The sequence below is a fragment of the Megalobrama amblycephala genome, linkage group LG21 (assembly GCF_018812025.1).
Source record: "Megalobrama amblycephala isolate DHTTF-2021 linkage group LG21, ASM1881202v1, whole genome shotgun sequence".
Classification (NCBI taxonomy): Eukaryota; Metazoa; Chordata; class Actinopteri; order Cypriniformes; family Xenocyprididae; genus Megalobrama; species Megalobrama amblycephala.
The window spans coordinates 10,987,873-11,001,377 of record NC_063064.1 but is presented as its reverse complement, the minus strand read 5'-3'; positions in this window follow the sequence as shown (position 1 = coordinate 11,001,377).

Sequence of the window (13,505 nt, the reverse complement as noted above, 5' to 3'; positions counted from 1 at the left end):
GTTTATTCTCAACATTTTATCTCAACTTTTGTCTGGAAATTTAACGACATTTTTCTCATAATTTAACGAATTTGTTCTCGCAATTTGCCCTTTATGAAGGTAAAAAAAAATAAGCCCTCAGAGTAAATAGGCTATCACAAATATGCAGATTTAAAGATGTCAAAGCTGATAGAATTGATGAGAATATTGCTTCAGAATGATTTATACTTACAACACAAAAAATTCATAGGCTATATACAGTACTGTGCAAAAGCCACAATTAGATGTTGTTTTAGCAATGATATAGTGACCATATATAATTATTTCTTGGTCTCTTAATTAGAAAATAACCAGAAAATACAGTAAATTTGAATGCAGTATTAAAAAAACGGCTTCTATGGGCTAAAGTAGGAATCCCCTTACACTTGAGCAATAGCAGGACCCTGGCTCTCTTAAACCTAAATGGAATGGAAAAGGACTGGAAGGCCAAGAAAACTTTCAAAATCTGATGAGAAGTTTCTCAGCTGAGAGAGTTTTTCTGCTGTGAGAGTTTCTTCTTTTGAGAAACTGGAAGAAGTCCAGGAAGTCACACTAAATACTGATTTTTGCTTAAAGAAGCCATTTTGTTCAGAATTTTTTTTTTTTTTTTTTTTACATTTTGTGTACATATTTCCTGTACTTTCTATTTGTATCATAATAAAGAGAATGGATGGTCATTAAAACATTGCTAAAACAACAAAGCTGGTTGCACAGAACTGTACTGTATATTGCACATTACTCTGTATCAGTGCAAATGTAAATCACTACTGCTTAAAGGTTTCGAACTTTTTTTCTCTCTTTGACTTTTACATTTCAGTGGAGCGCACTCAAAAAAGGGTTAAAGAGTGGACTGATCTTTTGGAAACATCTCCCTTGTTCTCTTAAGTCGCCGTGATTTGCTGGTATAAATTAAAGTGCCCCTATTAAGGCATTTGAAAGGTTCCTATTTTTGTTTTTGGAGTCACCAACAACAGATTTACAAGCATGCAAGGTCAAAAAACACTTTTATTGTCTTATAATATGCATTTATTTTTACCTTATTTGCTCACCGACTCCCAAGCGATTCGCTCAACAATTAATTTTTCCAAACCCCTCGTTTGCTTGATGCTAAACTGCGGTGATTAGCCCAATGCAGAAATGTATTGATAAAGCACTGCAGATTAGCATTTCAACTCTTTGCTTGATATGTGTTGTAATCTGATTTGTAGGTCAGGAAGAAAGACTCTCCTATAGTAAGCAACAAAATAGCAGTTATGCTGCCTTCACATCCAAATTTTCATAAATACGAGTTTCCTAGTAAAATATTGGACATCAATGCCCTCTCAAGTCGTATTTACCACTTGGAAGCTCAGGGATAATTTTAGGTGCATTCACACCATGTTGTAATTATTATTGTAATAAGGTACTAAAGATGTTGTTAAAACAGTCGACAGGACTACAGTGGTTTACAATAATTTTATGAATCGACGAGAATACTTTTTGTGCACAAAAAAAATAAAATGGTTTGTTCAAAAAGTTCTTCTCTTCCATCTGGGCCTCTGACGTGCACTCATGAAAGCACAATGATGCACCATGATGAAATTGTTGTAGAACCACTGTAGTCACATCGACTATTTTAATGACTTAATGTCTTTAGTACCTTTCTGGATTTAGAGAGGTTCAGTGACATGCTGGCAATGGAGGCCTTTCTGAGCCATTGGATTTTAACAAAAATATCTTCATTTGTGATTCATAAGCATAAGGAGTCGTATGCTCTCCAATCACTTTCGTATTGATTGTAGCCGAAGAAGTGGATGCGATTGAAATTCCCATGTTTTGAATATAAGATATTCAATATCAAGATTGGTTAAATACAGGAACTTGTCTAAGAAAAAAACACGCAACACACGTCGTCCTTATCATCCCAGAATCTGACCAATTTTGAGCAACTGCAGCACCTGACCTAGGCAGCTGGTCTCATTTTGCTCTCGCAGTACTTTGATGGCACATGTGATCGTAAGGCGGCTTCTCCAGAGCGGCTGCACAAGCTCTGATGATGAAACAGCTGTTTCACGATTGGCCGTATTTACCAATGTCAACGATTACCTGTGTTTTGTGTTTATTCTGACACCTTCAGTTCCATTAATGCTAACAAATCTGCATTTTTATAACAGTAAAAGCTCTTTTCATGTAGTTGCGTTGTTTTACTGTGTCATGTTTATTGAAATAAAATAGGCCTAATTAGTTGATATTATGATTTGTATACGAAAATTTAAATTGCATACAATATATTTATAACGGTGGCTGTTAAACACTTTTTTTGTTGATTCATTCATTTAAACATAAATAAGCTGATGAACAGAACAGAAAAATCTAATATTATATTATATAAAGTATGAGCATGTACAGCACTCAATACTTAGTTGGGGCTCCTTTTGCCTGAATTACTGCAGCAATGAAGCGTGGCATGGAGTCGATCAGTCTGTGGCACTGCTCAGGTGTTATGAGAGCCCAGGTTGCTCTGATAGTGGCCTTCAGCTCTTCTGCATTGTTGGGTCTGGCATATCGCATATCTTCCTCTTCACAATACCCCATAGATTTTCTATGGGGTTAAGGTCAGGCGAGTTTGCTGGCCAATTAAGAAGAGGGATACCATGGTCCTTAAACCAGGTACTGGTAGCTTTGGTACTGTGTGCAGGTGCCAAGTCCTGTTGGAAAATGAAATCTGCATCTCCATAAAGTTGGTCAGCAGCAGGAAGCATGAAGTGCTCTAAAACTTCCTGGTATATGGCTGCGTTGACCTTGGACCACAGAAAACACAGTGGACCAACACCAGCAGATGACATGGCATCCCAAACCATCACTGACTGTGGAAACTTTACACTGGACCTCAAACAACGTGGATTGTGTGCCTCTCCTCTCTTCCTCCAGACTCTGGGACCCTGATTTCAAAAGGAAATGCAAAATTTACTTTCATCAGAGAACATAACTTTGGACCACTCAGCAGCAGTCCAGTCCTTTTTGTCTTTAGATGCTTCTGATGCTGTCTGTTGTTCAAGAGTGGCTTGACACAAGGAATGCGACAGCTGAAACCCATGTCTTGCATACGTCTGTGCGTAGTGGTTCTTGAAGCACTGACTCCAGCTGCAGTCCACTCTTTTTGAATCTCCCCCACATTTTTGAATGGGTTTTGTTTCATACTCCTCTCCAGGGTGCGGTTATCCCTATTGTTTGTACACTTTTTTCTACCACATCTTTTCCTTCCCTTTCGCCTCTCTATTAATGTGCTTGGACACAGAGCTCTGTGAACAGCCAGCCTCTTTTGCAATGATCTTTTGTGTCTTGCCCTCCTTGTGCAAGGTGTCAATGGTCATCTTTTGGACAACTGTCAAGTCAGCAGTCTTCCCCATGATTGTGTAGCCTACAGAACTAGACTGAGAGACCATTTAAAGGCCTTTGCAGGTGTTTTAAAGGTCCCGTTTTTCGTGGTTTTTTGAAGCTTTGATTGTGTTTATAGTGTGCAATATAACATGTGTTCATGTTTTGCGTGTAAAAAAACACAGTATTTTTCACATAATTTACTTATCTGTATACCGCTGTTTCCATCGTCATAAAAACGGGCTGATGACTTCCTTGTTCTATGAAGTCCCTCCTTCAGAAATACGTAACGAGTTCTGATTGTGCCAGCGGTTCCTGTGTTGTGATTCGACAGCAGCTTAGCGCACCTTGCCCGGAAAGGTCACGCCTCTTACCATAACGTGGAGATGCATGCACTCAGTGTTATTGTAAACATGTGCTGCACATAGTTTTACATGTGGATTATAATTTTCGGGAACCGGGTTAAACATAAATTGTAACCATTGATCTCTAAGTACAGCGTCCCTTGGAAGGCCAAACAAAGGTGATTGGACTGCGGGATGAAAATAACAGAGTTTCGACAACATGGCGACAAACACACTCTACAAACGCAACTCTTGGGAGCGCAACAAGACCACGCCCCCTTTTTTGTGTATTCCTGTGGGCGGAGGTTAGTCAAAAAACTGTTTTAGTGATGTCATTAAAGAAGGAAGTAGAGGGATGTAGTCCAAACTGGCCGTTCGATGTAGGCGACTTCTGTTAAATAAAATATCTCGCTTGGCATTGAACTTTGAGCTTTAAAATTTTACAGATTTTATTTATACTCTAACAACAACATTACACACTAACTAAAGTTTGAAACATGGGATCACGAAGAACGGGACCTTTAAGTTAATTAGCTGATTAGAGTGTGGCATCAGGTGTCTTCAATATTGAACCTTTTCACAATATTCTAATTTTCTGAGATACTGAATTTGGGATTTTCCTTAGTTGTCGTAGTTGTAGTAGATATAATCATCAAAATTAAAAGAAATAAACATTTGAAATATATCAGTCTGTGTGTAATGAATGAATATAATATACAAGTTTCACTTTTTGAATGGAATTAGTGAAATAAATAAACTTTTTGATGATATTCTAATTATTTGACCAGCACCTGTACTAGTATCAATGTACTAGTAGTAAACTTGTAAGTGTTCTATTTTAATACCGCTTGGGACTAAATTGGCCCAACTGAAATATACGTTTAAGTGTACTATAAGTGTAACAGTAGTTAACTTTCAGTACACAACTAGTTCAAAGCTAAGTTTCTCATTTGTACTGCATCTATACTACAAGTGAACATATAAGTATACTAGTAGTTTACTACTTTAATATTAGCATTACATTTTTAGTATATGAAAGTACACTTTGAAGTATACTCTCAGTAAACTACTAGTTTAGTGCAAGTATACTTGTAAGTTCACTTTAAGTGAACATAACTTCACACTTATAGTTTACATTTTAAATATTATTTTTGCACTTTTAAGTATACTACTAAGTTCCTATTTAGGTATTATTTTTTATACTTGAAATACCTTTAACATTTTATTCTAGCTTCATGAATCCTTTTTATCAACACTTAAATGTGGGTAAGTATCTTTTTAAGGAAAACATTTTAAACAAAAAGCTGAGAAAGTTGCACTTTTGTCAAAGACTATGTCCGGATGGGATTCAGAACAATGATCAAACACAGAGTAGATTGTGTCCATAAACTCCCCCAAAGCTTCATAGTCCTCATTCAGTTAGGCAGTTTTGATTTATATGCTGTTCAAAATTTGACGATTGCTTTATTTTATATTTGCGTGAGTAATCTTCTATCGTTTGTTTCAGCTTGTTCTTCTCCTGCATTTTGATCCAGAGATTCTGTACTTTTTCAGAAGATGCGTAACTGTGCCCCCTACTGCATAGCCTGTCAATTCCTATGTACACTACCAGTGGACTAGCCTATGCAAAAATTCAGATAGGCCTACTAAGAATTAGAAATACATCTATTTTCTTTATAAATAAATATTTGCAAACAATGTACTTTATACTATACTTTTATCAATATACTTTTAAGTCTATCCCGATCAAAAGACTGAGTACAAGTATAGGCCAAATATACTTCGACTTTTCTGTCGGTATAAGTCAAGTATACTTAAGTGCACTTTTAAGTATATTTCTCAGAAGTACATAAAGTATATTTCTGAGTAGTATATAAAAAGTAGACTGAAAGTATACTTTCTTATTTTTAGTTTAAAAGAAGTATACTTAATAGCACACTTGAATAAACTTCTTTTTCGTAAGGGAACTACCATTTATGGCTTTTCTGAGGTAACGTGATATTGTTTACAAGTCCTTCTGCGGTTAAAACACTTACTGAGCGATTAAATTAGATATGATACATTTTGGTAAGTTCAGCTTTATATTTAAACATACCTTCTGTTCTGATGTTCATTCAAGTTTATTGTATTTCTTGTTATAGCTAGTTAAGAGATTAAGTGAGCTCCGCAATGCTGTTTTGCTTGAACTAACATTAGATGTTACAGCGATCTGTCACGATACAATAAAGAGTGCCAAAACGGTATTTATTGTTTGAATTTCATTAAATGACATAATTTAAAAGATAAGACTTTGTTTCATATAAAAAGTAGCAATACACAAAACTTGTTAGAGGCATGCTACAAAAAAATGTTGAAATAAGGATATGGTTCGATTTTTAATTGACACAAAATCGAGAAATCAATATTTTCTACCAGCACTAAATAGGCTATAGGCTAGCTATAAAACATACTGATAGGGTTGTGAGGGTTAAAAAGAACGTAGAGAAACACTGCTCTAATGGATAGTAGCTCAGGGTTTGATCAATTTGTCTTCAAGTTCTCTCTGGACAGTGCTAAAACACTTCCCTCCTCTCTTTACCTTTGCAGTCCTGGTTGAACGTGAAGTGGATTTACTTGCAGGCGGCATGTGGCGTGAGAGTCTGAGGTCAGCTGTCTCCTGCTACCCCTCTGGCAAGGTCACAGCAGCCAGACTTCTGTACTGATATGCCTGACCATTGGAGCAACCATCTATAATCTAAAGAACTTGGGGAAGAGGCCAAAAACCTGTCAGTAGCCTATGCAATGTGCTTCAAGCTGTGGTACTGAGGATGCTATGGGGAACCAAACCAAGGGAACCTAAAAGAGTGAACAAGATATTTTAAAAACAAGATTTTTAGTTATAGTCTTCAATTTGTACCTGGTAATGTTTTGTCCCAAACACTAAAGGCTTTGTTTACTGATAGGCCTATTATCCCTGAAAAAATATTTCCGTTATTATGTGTATGTCAAATGTCCATTAAACGAATCTTAATTTGTGAACATATTATGCATTCAAAATAAATGTGAAGTATTCAATTAAAATGAATTAAAGCATAAAATTCATATATATATTATACAGTTTGGTAAAGGGAAAAGCAACTATTTCTTTGGCATTAATTTTATACTGTGAAGCATTTTTGAATTGATATAATTTAAACTAATTTATTAAATATTATTTTACCAGGAATTTATCTATTTAAAACAAATATGTGAGCATGTTAATGTAATTGTACCAAGGTTTGATAATACAATTTGTAATGTCAGAAATGTTTTAAATAAAATTAAAGGGTTAGTTCACCCAAAAATGAAAATTCTGTCATTTATTACTCACCCTCATGCCGTTCCACACCCGTAAGACCTTCGTTAATCTTCAGAACACAAATTAAGATATTTTAGTTGAAATCCAATGACTCCGTGAGGCCTCCATAGGGAGCAATGACATTTCCTCTCTCAAGATCCATAAAGGTACTAAAAACATATTTAAATCGGTTCATGTGAGTACAGTGGTTCAATATTAATATTATAAAGCGACGAGAATATTTTTGGTGCACCAAAAAAAAAAGAAAAAAAAAAGACTTATTTAGTGATGGCCGATTTCAAAACACTGCTTCAGGAAGCTTTGGAGCATAATGAATCAGTGTGTCGAATCAGTGGTTCAGAGCGCCAAAGTCACGTGATTTAATATTAATATTGAACCACTGTACTCACATGAACTGATTTAAATATGTTTTTAGTACATTAATGGATCTTGAGAGAGGAAATGTCATTGCTGGATATGGAGGCCTCACGGAGCCATCGGATTTCAACAAAAATATCTTCATTTGTGTTAAGAAGATTAAAGAAGGTCTTATGGGTGTGGAACGGCATGAGGGTGAGTAATAAATGACATTATTTTCATTTTTGGGTGAACTAATCCTTTAAATAGAAATAGATATTTTTATTAGTCATATCAGACTTTTGGACTATATATAAAGTTGGCATGAAATGAAAGTTGCGATAGTCATTTCTTTTCTGACATATATCCTAGTGAAACGGTTATCTTGAACAATAAGAAATGTAGGAATTAATTGGATCGTTGTGGTTTGCTATTGCTGTGATGTCATGTGAGTGACAGGTTGGCCTGTCCTCGCGCCAGTAAACACATCACCAGAAGAGATGTCACCTGCAAGAGGGAAAGTTATTTTGATTAAAGATTATAAGGGCACATGAATTTAAAAAAAAAAATGAAATAAAGAAAAGATGTGCACGGATAAATCATTTATCAAATAATAAATACTGCAAAATTCCATAGAAAAAATAAGAACTGTCAATTTTGATTTTATGGAGGTTTTTAAGTAATAATTTATTGAGACTCTAAATAAATAATTTATTGAGACTGTTATTGACTCACTCTTAAAACCACAATGAGACAAAATGATACTCCATTGTCTCTGAAATACGTGTATAAAGCACATTCAGGCTAGCACAGTGACTCTCTTGAGACTCTGCTCTGACCCCTCTCTCACTCTTTTTACCTCACTGTCACAACTGACAGGCTTCTCCTCTTTCCAAGCAGCAAAACAGTGACACTGACTCTGTTCTGTCAATTATTTATGTCTAAATGCCCAGCCTTGAGTCGTATGCCCTCTCCTTCCATTGCACACTGTCTGGGGTTCAGTTTCTGAGAGACCCCTCCATTCCATTCAGCCTTCTGCACTTTGGCTGATAAAATTCATTTGTTATTTTTGAGATGCTTTTACTTATGCAATAAGCCATGAGAGGCTGTTCTTTACAGCCATTTTGCCACAGGTAAAGGCTGTTCTTAGGCATGACCTCATGTTTCTAAAATCTCCTCAGTCGATACTCGAGTGGCTTATTAAACATTTTTAAAATCATGTAAAGTCAGGTTCATATTATTGATTCTGTTCCCTGTTTGTACTGTGAAGCTGCTTTGAAACAATGTGTACTGTACTGTAAGCGCTAAATGACTTGACCTGACAACTGACTTTATAAATCTTACCATGGCAATATATATTTTATAAAATTTTATGTAGAATTACTGCAGAATTTACGCTTCGAAAATAATACAAAAGCAAATAAGGAATCTTGTTTTATTTTTAAGGCCGTGAGAGTAAATTACAAAATCCCTTCCCAAACAGAGGTCAAGTCGTAAACAAGTTAACTCGCATTATAAAACACTTGTGTGTGTTTTGAAGATAATTAAGTAAAGTTAAAAGTGTTTGGTTTGGATTACAATGGTCCAGAATTTTTGTAAACAAGATTAATTCAAAGTAGGATATTCTTAACCAGACACTTGCTTTTTGTAAGCAATTGCTATAATAAATATGCTATAAAAATGTTTAACATTATTTGCTTAAAGCAAACAAATGACCAACAAATAGACAGACAGACAGACAGACAGACAGACAGACAGATAGATAGATAGATAGATAGATAGATAGATAGATAGATAGATAGATAGATAGATAGATAGATAGATAGATAGATAGATAGATAGATAGATAGATAGATAGATAGATAGATAGATAGATAGATAGATAGACAGACAGACAGACAGACAGACAGACAGACAGATAGATAGATAGATAGATAGATAGATAGATAGACAGACAGACAGACAGACAGACAGACAGACAGACAGATCGATGTGGATGATCTTTTCTCACACCTGTAAGAGTAGTAATGGCCTTGTCATGGAATTGTAAAGGCAAAGCATTTATGAGAATGGAGGACAGTGTTCTGGCTGGTACTCAAGCATCTGACTCAGCATCTATACAGTGAGTTACACATGCATTATAATCTTTTAAACAAAGTGTAGAAACATTGTTCCTGAAAATGATCATTTTTTCCACTTTTTTATTTTTTATTGCTCAACGAACGTGCCACAGAGAAAAGTGCTGACATTGATTGAGGAAAAGTATTTGTGCCAAATATCTTATCCATTTTGGCACACTGTAAATCTTCCCCTTAAAAGCCATTATTCTGAAATATTTCCATCAGGGGCTTGCACCGGCCCATTACCTCCCGCCCCTTTTCAGACAAAGTACATTCAGTTGAGTATAACAGCTCTCAGCCTCATAAAAACACCATAGCCTTGCATTAGAGATATAAACGTATCCTGTTGACCACCATCTGTCAATCAAACAGATCCAAACACAGAACACAGTATTGTTTATGTTATATGCTTGTCTATAATCACATTACTTCCCTGTAGTATTAAAAAAATGTCATTTTATTAAAGAGGTAATTCACTGTCCAAGGCCACTCCCAGTTTTCTCCTATTGGATTGGCCTGACTAGAGTCAGATTCTGCCTTGCTTGAGTAGGAAATACTTCTTGGGAAACTTTTAGTTACAATAATGTCAACTTGTGTTGTTCCTAGGAGCTACTTAATTTAGCAAGAGTTTAGCACGAGTGAGTTATTTTCGGTTTCCAGTAAAGGATCCAGTATGTTGTAGGCAGTGGCTAAAAGCTGCAAAAAATACATTTATAGAGAACACCACAACAGAAAATCTGAAAAACCTCTGTTTGTAGTCTCCATTTCAAACTGGATGACTACAATCATAGTGTTTGAGCCCAAATGGAAGGGAAAAAACTAAAAGTCTTCTGCTTTATTAGTTTAATTAGGAAGTAAAGGAGGGGGAACCACCTTCTGCCCAACCCCTCGAAACAAAACGCTGTTGCATACCAGCAAGAAGGTTTACAAAGAGTAGACAAAGCACAATACAATTTTCAGTGATAAACCTACAGTACAATAACTGTTTAATAACCCTTGATCCATCTGTTCATGGGCGGGGATACAAAAATGCAGAAGTAATCTGTAGTTTTCAGCCCTGGATGACATGTTTTGCGTCATCCTGCAGACTTTTGCTGATAAATAAACGGGAATTTCTCAGTCCAGTAAACATGGAGAAAGAGTAAACATTGTTAATTTACATATACTACCATTTGTAAGCATTGTAACAATACACAGTGGGTTGAAAATTGGTGAACTTACCCATTAAATCACTTGTTTTCACATGCAAAAACTTTGTTTTGGACATACAAAAACCTAAATTATAGCATACTTAAATACACTTAATGTATTATGTGCATTTCATGCTAAAACCTACAATCAATAGTTCTTATCCAGCAAAAATTGACATTCCTTGGTTTATAGAGAGTGTAAAAACAGTGATTTTTATATGAAGTACAACGGTCTCACTTTCATCAAAGCCGAACACGCCACAGTTATTTGAAAAGCTCTTATAAAAGCATTCATTTCATCTCTAGACAGGATTCACCATATGTCACACTTGACGATTTGTCAAAGGTTAGAGAACATTGGGAGGTTGCGGGGCAACCGCACCTGAAGACGCAGCCTTTTCTCATGCAGCTCGACCTTAACAAGGTGAGCAGAAAGCCTCCACACGGGTGCTTTACAGCCTCTGTGTCATTTCATCTGTCAGGCCACACAAGATCACAACACAATAAACTTGTCAACTTTCAAGAAATTACTGCAACCAAACTCATTCCCTCTCACTCAGTGAAAAAGCGGATGACATTGGGTCTTTTATAAGACCATGTGGAGGTCAGAGAATCTACTGCTTCTACGTGTTGAATTAAGGTTCCTGGTGAATCCTGATTTATGGCTGGAGGGGCCCAAGGTTCTAGTTAAACTGCTGATTAAGGTGGCTAGAGAAAGACTGATTGAAATGTGTTATGATTACACATGCAACGCAACGTGTCATAATTCTTACCCTCAAGAGCTACACTGACACCTCCTAGAACAATTATTTACTGATTGCAATTAAGAACAAGGTAATGTGCTCTAAAATGATCTGTATTTAGTGACAGAAAGTTTAGCACATTCAATATAAATTGAGATGCAGGTAGTATGTTGGGGATTTATAGTGGGTTTGAAAGTATACCCATCAATTGTTTGTTGCATGTCACAATTAAGGACAAATGAAGAGATACTGTAAACAGCAAACAATACAAAAAAAAAAAAAAAAAAAAAAAAAAAAGATATATAGAACAGTCTAGTTCCACCACCCCACCCCACCCCACCATTATTTGGGTGTAACGCATTATTGGAACTTCTAGGCAAAAAAAACAACAACTTTTGTTCTCCCCCAATCTTCACCTTAACCCTTAAAGGGTTAGTTCACCCAAAAATGAAAATTCTGTCATTTATAACTCACCCTCATGTCGTTCCACACCCGTAAGACCTTCGTTCATCTTCAGAACACAAATTAAGATATTTTGATGAAATCCGAGAGGTTTTTTTTATCCTCCATTGAAAGCAATAAAGTCAGAACATTCATTGTCCAGAAAAGTTAAAATAGTTAACATGGCTACAATGGTTCAACCTTAATCTTATGAAGCGACAAGAATACTTTTTTGTGTGCAAAAACAAAATAAAAATGACAACTTTATTCAACAAATTCATCTCTCTCTTTCATCTCTCCTCTCACTATTTTCGTTGCAGCTTCCAGGTTCTATGTCCAAATGGCGGCCTCGTCACGTGAGCAGCATGAGGCATGTGTGTGATACTGACGCAGGAGCCCGCCAATAATGACTTCAGATGACACAAACTCTGGTTGAACATGCACATTCCAAATATTGCTACAGTATATATCCTAATTATTGTTATCATGTATTCATTACTTCCATAAGCTCATTGTTTCTACCTTAAAGGTGCCCTAGAACTTTTTTTTAAAAGATGTAATATAAGTCTAAGGTGTCCCCTGAATGTGTCTGTGAAGTTTCAGCTCAAAATACCCCATAGATTTTTTTTTTATTAATTTTTTTAACTGCCTATTTTGGGGCATAATTAGAAATGAGCCGATTCAGGGTGTGTGGCCCTTTAAATCTGGTGCTCCACGCCCCAAGAGCTCGCGCTTGCCTTAAACAACATAAAAAAGTTCAAACAGCTAATCTAACCCTCAAAATGGATCTTTACAAAGTGTTCGTCATGCAGCATGTCTAATCGCGTAAGTACAGTGTTTATTTTGATGTTTACATTGATTCTGAATGAGTTTGAGGCTATGCTCCGTGGCTAACGGCTAATGCTACACTGTTGGAGAGATTTATAAAGAATGAAGTTGTGTTTATGCATTATACAGACTGCAAGTGTTTAATAATGAAAATAACGACGGCTCTCTTGTCTCCGTGAATACAGTAAGAAACGATGGTAACTTTAACCACATTTAACAGTACATTAGCAACATGCTAACGAAACATTTAGAAAGACAGTTTACAAATATCACTAAAAATATCATGTTATCATGAATCATGTCAGTTATTGTTGCTCCATCTGCCATTTTTTGCTATTGTCCTTGCTTGCTTACCTAGTCTGATGATTCGGCTCTGCACAGATCCAGACGTTCTGCCCTTGTCTAATGGTTTGATCATGGGCTGGCATATGCAAATATTGGGGGCATACACCTCGACTCTTACGTAACAGTCGGTGTTATGTTGAGATTTGCCTGTTCTTCGGAGGTGTTTTAAACAAATGAGATTTATATAAGAAGGAGGAAACAATGGAGTTTGAGACTCACTGTATGTCATTTCCATGTATTGAACTCTTGTTATTTAACTATGCCGAGGTAAATTCAATTTTTGAATCTATGTATGACCCCAATATTTGCATATGCCAGCTCATGTTCAAGACATTACACAAGGGCAGCCAGTATTAACGTCTGGATCTGTGCACAGCTGAATCATCAGACTAGGTAAGCAAGCAAGAACAATAGCGAAAAATGGCAGATGGATCGATAATAACTGA